This window comes from Leptonychotes weddellii, chromosome 11 (assembly GCF_054177405.1).
Source record: "Leptonychotes weddellii isolate Sample4059 chromosome 11, ASM5417740v2, whole genome shotgun sequence".
Taxonomy (NCBI): Eukaryota; Metazoa; Chordata; class Mammalia; order Carnivora; family Phocidae; genus Leptonychotes; species Leptonychotes weddellii.
The window spans coordinates 14,781,050-14,791,239 of NC_138379.1; the positions used below are offsets into that span (position 1 = coordinate 14,781,050).

The 10,190-nt window shown below is 54.9% G+C and overlaps 1 protein-coding gene across 2 annotated transcripts in view; it reads right to left on the minus strand.

The window, feature by feature from the left end:
• Positions 1 to 8,506, minus strand: part of CD82 (CD82 molecule) — a 51,271-nt gene extending 42,765 nt beyond the window's left edge. The window contains exon 1 of one of the 2 annotated variants that reach the window (XM_081798282.1): positions 8,356 to 8,506. The gene's annotated coding sequence lies outside the window, so the exon portion shown is untranslated. The remainder of the gene's footprint in view (positions 1 to 8,355) is intronic. The other variant, XM_081798281.1, reaches the window with a different exon arrangement.
• Between the last annotated feature and the right edge of the window lie 1,684 nt (positions 8,507 to 10,190).

Sequence of the window (10,190 nt, forward strand, 5' to 3'; positions counted from 1 at the left end):
TAACCCAGAGTGGCAGCACAGGAAATGGTTCACATGGTATAATCCCAACCGTGTGTGTGTGTGTGTGTGTGTGTGTGTGTGTGTGTGAACACCAAACTGTTTGCAGTACTTATTTCTGAGTGGTTCTTGCCTCCTTTACATCTATCCTAACCTCTAAATTTTTCCACAAAAGAATATTTCTTCAATAATTATAAAGTGTGTGTGTGTGTGTGTGTGCGTGCACGCCCATTTGGTTCAGATGGAGATGACATTTTTAAATGGTTGAGAGAGATATCCTTCCTACATCAGAACCACTGGCCTGGGGTGGCCTCTGCTACAAGGGGGACTTGGTCTCCCCCAGGGAGTGTCCACGTTCCATGTGGACATCATCCCAATGAACCTGGTCAGGACGGTAAGTGGAAGCTAAGGGAGGATGTGTTTGCTCAAATTCTATACCATATCTTTTTTAGAGTCAGATCTGTGCAGAGTTGAAAGATAGTGAGTTCTCCAAGCCTCCAGCAAAGGCTAGATGCTGTCCAGTAGCCTGGGTAGGTAGAGTGACTCAATGAACTACAGAGCTACTCACAAGACCATAATCCCATTAGTGTATACACAAGCCCCTAACTTCCAGTCTAACACAAGAACACCCAGGTCAAAGCTGGGCTCAGACAGTCCCATCGAGGGCTAAGCCCCCTGAAGCCTAAGGCTGTCCTGACTCCCAGAGCTCTAAACAGCCCTGGAAATCTCCTTCACTCCACATCAGAGACCTCTGCCTCTGAGGAGAAGGACTCTTGTCATTTCTCCATAGGAGTGGCAGGAGTAGCCTTCACCTATCATTCTCTGGCTTTTCCTGGGGGCGCATTCTGCTAAGCATTTCACCCATATCCATTACCTCATTTAATCCTCCCGCAGGCAAGCCACGGGAGAGGTACCACTATCATTCCCCAGTTCACGGATAAGGAAACCAAGGTTCTGAGCGGTTGAGAAACTTGCCCAAAGATGAGCAGATGGTGGGAGGAAGAGCTGACCCATACCTAGGTCCCCCACTTGCAGCTTGCCCCCAAGGGGCTTCTGATATGCACGGTTTGAAAAGCTTGCTATCTGGCCTCCTGGCAAAAGAGGAGCCTGCTGCTCAACCCTCCCAGGACAGGGTGTGGGCAGAGAGAAAGGGGATCAGAGGGCCTTGCGGAGAGCCTCTAAAAGTTCAGGGCACGCCGACCGAAACACCCTCCCTTTCACAGTTACTCCCCCGCGGTGTGGTCCTGAGAGGTCAGGGAGGTGGGTTGTCGATGTGACCTACAGTGACCCAAGGACTGGCCACCCACTCACTTCCACAGGACCTCTGACAAACCAATCCTCCCGCACCCCCACTGAGCTTTTATTTCCTCTACACAGCAGGGCATCTCATGGGGTCCCGCTGCAACAACATTCTAATAAACCATCTCCTAAAACAGTGAGTGCGAAAGTGATTTTCCAACTGTAGTAGAATTATTCATTGTTATCATTATTATTAGCAATGGCAGATTAACATTTATTGAGTGCTTACTGCATACCTGGCTTCAAAGTGCCTTACACTTATCGGAGGAACACATATTCCCCTCTCCACTTGTTTCCTTAAGGAGGGACCTCTACCAGGAGAACACCTCTGGGCTCGCTCCGCCCCTCCTTTACTTCCCGGACCCCAACAGAGACTTATGCGATTGGCTCGTCTCGAAGACGCACTGGGCATGCTCTGCGGGGCCCCGCCTCCCCCAGAGCCTGGTTGCCTGCATGTGGCCTTCCATCTGGGCTGCCCTCCGCTGCTGCCACCTGCTCCTGCAGGGAGGCTGGCCCCTGTCCAACGCTGCCTGTGACCGGACAGGTAACTCTGCCAGTTCGAGGACGACGCTTAGAAAGCCCCGGATCTAAAGCCATGTTCTCCGGCCAGCCTTCTCAGTGCTGACGCTTCCGGTCGGAGCCCCATCTCTGTCATCTGTTTCCATTGGGTTCCGAATTCAGAAGAGGGGTTCTCTCTAAAACCTCAACATGTGTTCAGCTCCTTTAACCCTCACATTAACCCTCACATTAGCCCTGAATTAGATATTATTATTATCATCCCTATTGTACACATGAGGAAATTGAGCCCTCTGGTGTCAGGGACTGTTGAAAAGCTTTCTAAACAGGCAGCGCTCAGGGTGTATCCCCCTGGATGGAAGTTGGGATGACGCTCCCAACCATATCTGACTCTTGTCCCAGGCTCTGAGGCCAGTGGACATGGCCACTCCCTCCACAGACACTCCCTCCGTCTTTTGACAAAAGGCTTGGCAAATTGATACTCACTTCAAACCAACACCCACCCCCTTTTGGGGAAAAAAGTATGATTTATCAACAACAAAAACCAGAATGTGATCCCAAGTTCAAATAATACATTTCTGTTTAAATATGTATAGTAAGTTTCTCCATAGCTTTATCGTGTGTGTTCCTTCTTTCTTGAGCATAAGAATATGGAATCACTGCAGAAGATTCAGAAAATTGGGAAAAGTAAAAACATAAAGGTCTGTATTTGATCTGTATAATCCCATTGTTGTGTATTGAAATGTACTTATTCATCTACTTTTCAGCCTCAGTACAGTCATGGGGTGGGGGAAGCTCTGCCATTCTGTGTCTACAGTGCCTACATGGGAACACCAGGACCTGCCCACCTACGGTGGCTGTCTGTCTCAGTGCGGGCGAATGGGCTGGGCACCCAGTGTCCTTTTTCTGAATAAAACCTTGCGACTCCTCACTGTGACATCGTGTGTGCCTCATAAAAGCCAATCGCAGCAAAGGCAGGATAATAGTTGATAGTTTTGTAGCCCAAGAAAGGCTGTAACTTGCCCAAGGTCACACGGCCAGTAAAAGACGGGCTGGGGTCTCCTGATCCCCACACTCAGGCTATTCACCAAGCTTTCCTGCTCTCCCCCACCAACAAAAATTTAAATCCTGCTTCCTATTAATAATAACAGCACTACCAAAACCAGCTGATATATATATGTATATATATCATGTGCCAGGTACAGGCCATAAATGCTTCATATATATTAATTCACATCATTCTCAACAACCCTATGAGGTAAGTACTATTATGATCTCCATTTTAGATGCTGAAACGGATGCATAGAGGGGCTGAGACACTTGCCCAAGGTCTCACCCAGCAGGTAAGTGGCAGAGGCAGGAGCATCCTGAGGCAGTTTGGTTTGCGACATTGCTGATGGTTCCTTCCCAACTTGGGCCCACCCCAGCTGGACCCCAGGCAGGCTTCTGGAGCACTGACTGCCTCAAAAATAAGAAAATCAACCTAGAAGGTCACCTCCCTGGACAAAGTCACTCTACAACTTCACAGCCGAGCCAGGATCTGAACCCAGACTTCCCAACACCCAGACTCCAGCGCTTTGTCCACTTTCCTACATTGGCTCTAGAAGCCTAAGTCCAGAAACAACAACTTCTATCCCGGATCCCCCCTCAGCACAACAAAGTCAGGCATGGGGCCCAAAGAAGAGTCAGAAGCCCCTACTGTGGGGAAAGAAGCCAGAGGGGACAGTGAGGGGCCTCCCAGAGTGACATACCTGGTGGCCTGCAAAGAGACTGTCAGGGATGGGCCTCCCAGAGGGCACCTTCCCATTCCCCCCAGCCTTGAGCCTGAGCCCTCACAGGACAGTAGCACCTTCCACAAATAACTGTGAACTGAGTCAGGGTTCACTAAGGGCCAAAGTGGCCCCTTCACCAGGCTGGAGCTAGAGGAAGTCAGGCTGTTCCCCTCTCGGGAGGGGAAAGGCCAGGCCTCACAAGGGAAGCTGAAGCCCTGACTGAAGCAGTCCCAAGCCAGCCAAACCATTCTCGCCTCCCTGGACCCAGGTTCCAGGAGCAGGATGGGCAGGCCTGAAGGGCAAGGCCCGGGCATCCAGACCCTGCTTCCCAGCTCCACCTTTGCCAAGGAGTCGCCAAGGATCTGGCACCGAGCTAGGTCCTGCTGGGCCACCCCGAGGAGAATCACTTACTTATTCATTCAACCATCATTTCCTGAGAGTATGCTGTGTGCCAGGCCTTGTGCCAGGAGTCAAGGATACAGAGATGGACAGGGCAGTCCCTGCCTGGGAGGGTTCACGGAGACACTCCATATGCCACAAAACAGTGCGAGAAGAGGAAAGTACTCAGTGTAGACAAGCAGAGAGGAAGGGGGAGGAAAAGGAAGGGTTTGGAGAAAAGCTGCCATCCACGTTCAGACTTCCTTAACCCTCAGAAAGCTTGGGGTCGCACTGGGGAGGCACATGCCCTGGGGAATGCACTTTTTTGTTCTAGCCTCACGTCACCCTATGAGATTGTTCCCATTACCCAATTTATAGATTCAGAAACTGAGGCTCGGAAAGGGTCACAAAGCTAGGAAGGGGCAGAGCCAAGATTCTAGCTCCAGAGTCCAGCTTTCTGCCACCATGCTCTACCATCTCCCTGATCTGCAGACAGGCAGAAGGTAGGTAAGGTGGCTTCAAGTGGGGTAAGCAAGGGTAAGGAGGTGGGCCCATTATTGCCTGTGTGAGAGGAGTCGCCCAGTTCACCCGATACGTGTGTGTGTGCGCGTGAATGTGCGTGCGCATGTGCTCACATGTGCCCTACTTTACAAACAACAGATCCCAGGCCACAGAACTTCCTAAAAGCCAAGGAATGAAGAAGCCATTAGCACTGACAGAGAAGGGCAGCCCAGAGAGGAGAAGGAACTTATCTGAGGTCACACAGCCTGTAAACAAAGGAGTTGGAACTAACTCCAAGAACCAGAACACAGGGCCTCTTCTCTCCCCCTCAGCTGCTTCTCCATGTCAGCACTGAGTGAATCAGCTGCTGACAGGAAAACCAACGAGTAGGGGGAACCCCAGGGGTGAGTCAGGAGCCAGCCAGCCCCCAGACACCAACTGGGCCCGTGACAGAGGCCCTGTGCCTGTGCTTGGCCTCACGGGCAGCATCAGGGGGGGCAAGGGGAGGAGGAAAGCAACACATGCTCACTGTGTTTATCTCTGAGCTTCCCTCCTGCCTCCTTCGATCCAGGCTTAGAGGGGGGAAAGCCGGTGGGCAGGGCAGTTCCTGCTGAGATGAAACAGGCCCCCCAGCCCGGGCCCCATCCTGTCCCACAGAGGGGCCCAGGCTCTTGCCTCCCTCCCACCTCTCACTGAGCCAACTCCTGACTGTTTGATGCTCTTGATTAAATCATAACCGCCCCCTCTGAGCTTCCCATGGGGTAGAAGTGGTTATAACGGTTTGGAGTAAAGGGTCAGGGCCAAGCCAAAACCAGGGGATGCCAGCTGGCCCCAGATGCTCCAAACCCAGAGGAATGCTCAGGGACTGGGTCTGCTCAGCCTCGGGGCCAGGATGGGGCTGTTGGGTCTTCAGGCGCAACGGCGCTGGGTCCCCAGGGTGGGGAGGAAGGAGCTTTCAGGCAGTGGCTCAAAAGTCTGAAGCTTCGAGAGGGGACTGCCCCACATTGCAGAAACTTCAGAAGAGCCAACCAAAATCTACCCCCACCCCACACGTGGGAAATTTGTGTCCCCACTGGCTAACCTCTCACCCCAGCCCTCCCTGGGCTGTAGCCAGGAGGGGGAGTGCCACAGGCTCACTCCCTCCCTCTCAAACCCACCACTGACTGGTGCAAGCTCCCACCACTTGGCCTGATGCCCCCCCTTCATGGGCAAGCACAGGGCCTCCTGGGCGGCTCCCTCCCTATCACTCCATAGCATGCATCACCCTCCCCAGCACCTCTGAGCCCCTGCTAGGCATGAGGGTGGAGGCTGGGTGGGGGAATAGGAAGAAAACCAGGGCATACATGGGGATCCTTTCTCTTCTCCCTCCCCCCCCCCTGGGGCCTCTTTCTTCACTCCCAGCAGCAGACATCCCCAAAGGCTCCCTCCTTCCCCATCACCACAGCCATGGAATCCTTCTCCCTTGACCACTGGGTCCCTCACCCCAGCACATCTGGAGACTGCTTTCCTCAAGTGCCCCTGTGAATACGTATGTCACTCCCCGGCTCAGAAACCTTCAGTGGCTCTCACTTTCTACAAATCAAATCCAAACATCTCACCTCGGCATTGAAGGCCCTCCATGAGTTGATCCAACCCACCATTCGCCCCTCCACATCCCTGCAGGATCCCAATTCTTTGGCCAGACTGATCAACCTAGCAGGTTCTTAAAAAGTCCCTGAACACTCTGACCTCCTGCTTTTGCCTAGGTATTTTCCTCTGCCCAAAACTTTCATTGTAGCTGAGGAAAACCTCCCAATGCTTAAGACCCACCCCAAATTCCACCTCCTCCGTGAAAATTCCCTGTAATACTTTTTTCATTTATCTCCTACCAGAGTCACTGGTGTCCCTTCCCAGACGGTAAGCAACTGAGGATGGAGGCAGTGTGTCATCCTTCATCATGCATCATGTGGGCTGGAGGGGTGCTGGGGGAGACTTCCAGTATTTGCTTACTAAGTACTGTTTGAAATGAACATCTTCTCCTCCCCCCCACCCCCCATGGGTCCCACCTACTGACCCTCTTCTCCCCACAACACCACACTCTAATGTTATGCTGTTCACATGCTTGAACAGGGGAGTCTGGGGCCCCAAGTTGATCCAAGCCCAACCAGGCAGAAAGTCTTGCTCAAGTGTCACCAACTCCAGGAAGCCCCTCACCCTCTGCCCTGGTTTCTCCAGTGTCTCACTGCTTCTAAGCACCCTCCCCTCCCAGAGGAACACACACCATTTCCTCCCTATAGTGCAGCCTTCAGTCAGACTCGTCCCACACTACTTTCTAGCTGGTTCCAAAGTGTAGGGCTCATCTCCCCAGGACATTCAGGGAACCGACATGCAGCACCCCCAGTCTCCTTTGGGCCCCAGCCTTGATTGAACAGGTTAACAAGTGCCCACGCTGACTCTCACCTTCACCCCAAGCCAAGTGTTCAGTGGAATACCTGGGTTCCAGACACCAGAGCAGTACAGACTCATGAAATCTCATCTGGCCCCAAGTCCTGAGTGTGCCGTTATCTGCCCCAGCAGGGGCATGGTGGGGGTGGGGGGCCCTCACTGTCAGCAACCCAAAATGAGGGCAGAGCCCAGGTCTGGCTAGGTCGCCTCTGTATCCCTAAGCTCCATCTAATATATAGTAGGTGCTCAGTAAACATTTTCGGGTTTATGTAACTGGACAACCACCAACTTCCAGCACTATTACAGAAAATGCAGCCACTCTTTGATCCAGATGACACACTCCCCAAACCTGAAATGGACAAAGTGATGCAGGTGCCAATTTCTGGCCCTCACAAGGTCAGGAGGGGCTGCAGCCAGCTTCCAGCCCTCCGAAAACAGGCTCATTCCCAGGCAGGAAGCCATTGGTGTCAGGGCAGCTGTTACATAGTGAGGGCTCACTGGGTGCCTGGCGCCTTGCTAACCACTGTATATGAATTATTCTGTTTAGTCCTCACTACTGCCCTTGGGTTCTGCCAGGACTCCCATTTTACAGATGAGGAAACTGAAGCTTGGAGGGGAGTGGAATGCTAATCGGTGTGGTCCCAGAGCCTAAGATCTTGCCCAATGAACTAGGCTGCCCAGCGACTATGACTCTGGCACAGAGCACCCACCAGCACCAGGAAGAGAAACCACCAGCCCAGTGAACTAACCCTGAGCATGCAGCAAGAGCCCTGGGCTTGCCTCTGAGCCCAAAGTTTGTCGGGGTTTTCCCTTCTCTTCGCCCATAAGAACTTGTCCCCTGGTTTCCAACCAGGGCCTCCCAGGCCAGCTCACCTGGAAATGCCCCAGGAAGGGGACAAAAGCTCCCGCTGAGGTTGTGGTCTGAAAACTTACTGGGATCTCAGTGTTGGGGGCAAGGGGAGACTGACATTTCCCTGTTTTAGGCTGCTTCCCCAGGGCTTGTGGGCTTAAGCCCCATCCAAGGAACTAGGGTGAACTTTAAAGTACTTCGCTTAACGCTCCGGGAGAGTTCCCTTGGCTCAGTGCCACCGCATAGGGAGAGCTGGGCAGCCCGCTGTTAATACCTGTGGCTGAACTGCTGTCCGCTCTCACCTGCCGGCCCTCACCTGCCGGGCTTTTTGTGAGAAAGGGCAACGGGAGCACGGAGTTCACCTGGTCCAACCTCCTCCGTTTATGGAACCCGAGAAGTCCAGAGCAGGGGGAGGGGGGTCGGGCCCGGGGCCACACAGCTGGTAGATGACGCAGCCAGAGAACTGGGGGTCAGGACTCGGGGACTGGGGCTCCTTTTCACCCACCAGCTGCTTCTGTCACTTGCTCTGAGAAAGCTGCCCAAGCGGGCTCTGGAAGTGGGGACGAAAACTAATTTTGCTACTCTTTGTCCGGCCGGCCTCCCCCCTGCCCCTCTCACCTGCTGGCTTTGCTTTCTGCTCGGCGCTGCAAGCCCGGCGTCGCCCGCTCGCGACCGTCAGCGTCCGACTGCACAGCCCTGGGCTCAGTCACTCGGCAGTCCTCCCAGCGGCCGTCGGGGAACGCAGCGGCTGGGCCAGGCCCCGCCCCCTGGAGAACACGCCCTGGGCACGCCCCCTGCCCTGCGGGAATGTTGCTGGCTCCGGGCCCGATCCGGCTCCGCCCACCAGGCCTCCCTAGGAGATGCCCGCCAGCCCCGCCCCCGTCCTGGGAAGAGGAGGGTGCCCCTTGCCCCGCCCCGCCCGCTGTGGCCTGCCTAATTCACCCCGCCAGCTCCGCCCCCGGGCCCGCCTCCTCGCCCCGCCTCCTCAGAGCTGTACTCTGCGCCCCTCCTGCCACCCGACCCTGCATGGCTGAAGTCTGGCTCCCAGCCTGGCCAGGCCCGCGCTCGAGCCCTGCTGGGGGGGGGAGGGGGAAGCCCCACTCACTGCTCTGCCTAACGGTCCCGCCCCTTCTGGGCCTTCCTCGTCCGTCCCAGCCTCCCCCCGGACCCTCCCGCCACCACCGCCGGGGTCAAGTTCTCCTCCCGGCCTACGGTAGCCCCCTCGGGCGAACCCCCGCCCCAGGCTCGCCCTTACCCGCCTCAGTGCCTCCCTAATCCTGTTCTGCCCTGCCAACCCCAAACCGGGGCGGGCCGGCCTCGGCCCCCAAGCTGGCATTCCAGGGCGGGTGTATCCGGGTGCGACCGGGGGACGGCGTGGGAGCGGTTTGCGTTCCAAGTCGGGGCCTTTATCAGCAGGCGGCCTGGGCCCAGGCACTTTTTGAAAATACTAACAACCACTGACTGGACCCTCGCCAGCGGCCGGGCTCTCTGCCAAGCCATGTTAAAAGGACTGGCCCTTAAATTCGCACAACTCTATGCGATGGTCCTCTCGTTGCGCCCATTTTACCGGTGAACGGCCTGAGGCTCAGAAAAGGGAAGTCGTGGCCTCAGTCTCACGCTGGAAGGGAACAGGATCCGGCCCCAAGCCCTGAATCACAAGCTTGATGCTGCCCCAGCTTGCCTGGACTGGCTCCTGAAAAGTGGCCCAGGAGAGCCAGCTGTTGGGGCTGTGCTCAGCAGGCTGCCTGGGGTGAGGGAGGAGGCGTGGGCTGATGAGGCAGGTAGCAGGAGGGGCTGCTGGCCTGAGCCCCAGAAGCTGGTTTCCTCCCTTAAGAAGTGACTCAGAATTAAGATGGCCTGCAAAGATCTGCAGAAGGCTGTGGTGCCCAGACCTGCATCCCAGCCCTCTGCACTCCCAGACCCCAGGGACCAGCCCCAGGCAGTTTTCCTCGTTATGACCAGGACCATTCACCTTGCAGCTGACAAAGCTCTTTAACTCCTATTATCTCATTGGTATCTCATAAGGAGGCCATTGTGGGGAGGGTATGATTATGCCCATTGTGCCTGGGTGGAGTAGGGTGGGGAGCTGGATCCCAGCCCAGCACGGTGGTTCCCAAAGCATGGTCCTTGGACCTGCAGCAGCTTCAGCAGCGTCTGGGAACTTGTTAGGAATGTGTGTTTTGGAGCCCCATCCCAGACCGACTGAATGAGAAACTCTGGGGTAGGAGCCTAGCAATTTTGTTTTAACAAGGTCTCTGGGTGATTCTGAATCACAAGCAAGATTGAGAACCACTGTTGGGCATAATGGTGAAGAAGGTAGGGTGGTCTGAGAATCACAAAGACCAGGTAGCATCCCGGGAGCCTTGTGACCCAAGGCAAGGCAAGGTACTGAACTTCTCTGGGAGAAACCTGTGCAAGGGGAATAATAATAATACCAATCTTGAGGGTAGCTG